This window comes from Eriocheir sinensis, chromosome 43, assembly GCF_024679095.1.
Source record: "Eriocheir sinensis breed Jianghai 21 chromosome 43, ASM2467909v1, whole genome shotgun sequence".
Lineage (NCBI taxonomy): Eukaryota > Metazoa > Arthropoda > Malacostraca > Decapoda > Varunidae > Eriocheir > Eriocheir sinensis.
This window is the reverse complement of record NC_066551.1, coordinates 11,035,014-11,038,864: the sequence shown is the minus strand read 5'-3', so window position 1 is coordinate 11,038,864 and position 3,851 is coordinate 11,035,014. Positions and strand designations below refer to the sequence as shown.

General features: G+C 49.3%; 1 long non-coding RNA gene across 17 annotated transcripts; it reads left to right on the top strand.

The window, feature by feature from the left end:
- Positions 1–1,265: 1,265 nt before the first annotated feature.
- LOC127010460 (uncharacterized) lies at positions 1,266–3,591 on the top strand. 17 transcript variants are annotated; one of them, XR_007763210.1, is made up of 5 exons: positions 1,347–1,470; positions 1,731–1,795; positions 1,861–2,055; positions 2,254–2,392; positions 3,205–3,591. It is a non-coding gene; the product is annotated as an uncharacterized LOC127010460 (long non-coding RNA). The 17 variants fall into 17 exon arrangements; XR_007763202.1 differs by lacking the exon at positions 1,731–1,795 and adding an exon at positions 1,601–1,730 and having other exon boundaries at positions 1,409–1,535; XR_007763208.1 differs by lacking the exon at positions 1,731–1,795 and adding an exon at positions 1,666–1,730 and having other exon boundaries at positions 1,414–1,535; positions 1,926–2,055.
- Positions 3,592–3,851: the final 260 nt, after the last annotated feature.

Below are 3,851 nucleotides of genomic sequence, written 5' to 3'. Positions count from 1 at the left end.
ATAAATAAAAAAGCTGCATGCTGAACTTTCATCAACATCAAATGAAACTCCTATGATGTGAAAACTCAATGAATCAATGAAAGAAAAGAAAAAAAGAGAAAAAGCACTTGATGGCAGCTATTTTTTCGTGTGTTTGTGTTAGGAGAAGTGGCTGACAGACTTTTTGTGTGTTATTGTTTTACCTTTGAGCTGCTTCCTGTGATGCGAAAATAAACAGATAAATGGGAGAGAAAAAAATAGAAAAAGCACATTATGGTGACTGCTTTCTGATAGTGGGAGAAGTGGTTATCGTTGTTTGTGTGTGTGCTGTGTGTTAACGTTTGCCTGCTATGATGCGAAAATAAATATAGAAATGGGAGAGAGAAAAAAAAAGAAAAAAACACATGATGGTGAGTGTTTTCTGATTGTGGGAGAAGTGGTTGGTGTTTTTTTAGTGAGTGTGTTTTGTTTTGTCTTTGAGCCGCCTCCTGTGACGCCAATACATTAATAAATAATTAACAGTGCATATCCTTAACCCAACAAGAGGACACTCGACTTATACATGACAACTCCTAGGCCGGTATTCTCAGACGCTTCTGTCTCTCATACCAACTTTTTCCACAGGGGTCAAAGCAGATCAGTCTGATTCTCATGAGTGTTTTTTTTAGGTCCATAGTACAGATAGGAGGTCAGACTACCACCAGGGTCATTAAACTACCCCTGGCAATACCCACAACGCCTACGAAAGCTGTGTGTGTGTGTGTGTGTGTGTGTGTGTGTGTGTGTGTGTGTGTGTGTGTGTGGAGAGAGAGAGAGAGAGAGAGAGAGAGAGAGAGAGAGAGAGAGAGAGAGAGAGAGAGAGAGAGAGAGATAGAGAGAGAGAGAGAGAAATAGAGATAGAGAGAGAGAGAGAGAGAGAGAGAAAAATAAAGAGACAGACGACTAAAGAGAAGTGGGCCCCGATGCGAATGTTAGGAAACTCTAGCGGGCCGTCCTCGTGAGCGTCAGCACTCTCACTGGTGTTTTCTCTCGGCAGGTGTGTGGGTGCAATGTACACCTGAATGGTGTTAATTGGTGAGCAGATTCCTACCAAGTAAAATCAATCCATCAATCAATCAGAGAAGGAAAATATAATAAAAAAGAAAAATTGGAATGAGAAAGAAAAGGGAAATGGATGCTGCGTCGCAAGCCGTCGCGAGGATTCCTTTGGATGCTTGTGCGCGTTTCCCAGGCCGTCGGTCTTCCATCCCTGAACCGATAAACGCGGTGACCGGCGCCTTCACAGTAATTATGATTAATTTTATAATCCAGTCTGGTAGTTTTAAGAAGCGAGTTCTTGCATCCTCGCCTCGGCGGGGGTGTGGAGTGCCAGCGAGCCCAAGGTCTCCCTGGCGAGCATGGCAGGAATGGAGGGCTCCAGGCAGGGCTCCTCGGCGTCCCTCCGGGCCCCGACGGAGGTGCCGGAGATCTTCCGGCTACAAACCCGGGCAGGTGAGGCTCGTAAGCCGTGGAAGGCAATTCACCTAGGAGAGCAAACTCTATACAAACCCGGGCAGGTGAGGCTCGTAAGCCGTGGAAGGCAATTCACCTAGGAGAGCAAACTCTAAACAAACCCGGGCAGGTGAGGCTCGTTAGCCGTGGTAGGCAATTCACCTAGGAGAGCAAACTCTAAACAAACCCGGGCAGGTGAGGCTCGTTAGCCGTGGTAGGCAATTCACCTAGGAGAGCAAACTCTATACAAACCCGGGCAGGTGAGGCTCGTAAGCCGTGGTAGGCAATTCACCTAGGAGAGCAAACTCTATACAAACCCGGGCAGGTGAGGCTCGTTAGCCGTGGTAGGCATTTCACCTAGGAGAGCAAACTCTATACAAACCCGGGCAGGTGAGGCTCGTTAGCCGTGGTAGGCAATTCACCTAGGAGAGCAAACTCTAAACAAACCCGGGCAGGTGAGGCTCGTTAGCCGTGGTAGGCAATTCACCTAGGAGAGCAAACTCTATACAAACCCGGGCAGGTGAGGCTCGTTAGCCGTGGTAGGCAATTCACCTAGGAGAGCAAACTCTATACAAACCCGGGCAGGTGAGGCTCGTTAGCCGTGGTAGGCAATTCACCTAGGAGAGCAAACTCTATACAAACCCGGGCAGGTGGAGGTCGTTAGCCGTGGGAGGCAATTCACCTAGGAGAGCAAACTCCGAACAATAAACCCGGGCAGGTGGAGCTCGTCAGCCGTGGGAGGAAATACACCTAGGAGAGCAAACTCTATACAAACCCGGGCAGGTGGAGGTCGTTAGCCGTGGTAGGCAATTCACCTAGGAGAGCAAACTCTATACAAACCCGGGCAGGTGGAGGTCGTCAGCCGTGGTAGGCAATTCACCTAGGAGAGCAAACTCCGAACAATAAACCCGGGCAGGTGGAGGTCGTTAGCCGTGGGAGGCAATTCACCTAGGAGAGCAAACTCCGAACAACAAACCCTGGCAGGTGGAGCTCGTCAGCCGTGGTAGGCAATTCACCTGGGAGAGCAAACTCGAACAACAAACCCGGGCAGGTGGAGCTCGTCAGCCGTGGTAGGCAATCTGCCTAGGAGAGCAAACTCCGAACAACAAACCCGGGCAGGTGGAGCTCGTCAGCCGTGGTAGGCAATTCACCTAGGAGAGCAAACTCCGAACAATAAACCCGGGCAGGTGGAGCTCGTCAGCCGTGGTAGGCAATTCACCTAGGAGAGCAAACTCCGAACAATAAACCCGGGCAGGTGGAGCTCGTCAGCCGTGGTAGGCAATCTGCCTAGGAGAGCAAACTCCGAACAATAAACCCGGGCAGGTGGAGCTCGTCAGCCGTGGTAGGCAATCTGCCTAGGAGAGCAAACTCTAAATAAACCCGGGCAGGTGGAGCTCGTCAGCCGTGGTAGGCAATCTGCCTAGGAGAGCAAACTCCGAACAATAAACCCGGGCAGGTGGAGCTCGTCAGCCGTGGTAGGCAATCTGCCTAGGAGAGCAAACTCCGAACAATAAACCCGGGCAGGTGGAGCTCGTCAGCCGTGGTAGGCAATCTGCCTAGGAGAGCAAACTCCGAACAATAAACCCGGGCAGGTGGAGCTCGTCAGCCGTGGTAGGCAGTCTGCCTAGGAGAGCAAACTCCGAACAATAAACCCGGGCAGGTGGAGCTCGTCAGCCGTGGTAGGCAATCTGCCTAGGAGAGCAAACTCCGAACAATAAACCCGGGCAGGTGGAGGTCGTCAGCCGTGGTAGGCAGTCTGCCTAGGAGAGCAAACTCCGAACAATAAACCCGGGCAGGTGGAGGTCGTCAGCCGTGGTAGGCAATCTGCCTAGGAGAGCAAACTCTAAATAAACCCGGGCTTGTGGTGCTCGTTATACTGTCGTAGACAATCCACGCGATGGGAACACCAAAGAAAAGGAAAATAAAAAAGAACACCAGAAAAATGGAAAATACAGAAACGAAACATCAAGAAAAGAAACAAAAAGATCATCCACCTTTAGGCCCTAACATCGCCAAAATTATGGGTGGGTCTCTTCTGGGGAGAAAGCGGCTCATCCAGACCAAAGAACATCAACAAAAGGATGATATGAATAAATGAACATAAAAAAAAACAAAGAAAAACACATCAAGGAAAGAAAAATATAACAAACATCATCCACCTTCCGGCCCTGACTAACATCACCAAAATTATGGGTGGGTCTCTTCTGGGATGAAAGCGGCTCAACCAGACCAATGAACATCAACAAGGGATGATATAGAAAAGAACACCAAAAAATATGGAAAAGAACAGAAAAACATCGAAAAGAAAAGCAACAGAAATAAATGAGCAACATCGAGAAAGAGAAATACTAAGAAACATCATCCACCTTCCGGCCCCCACC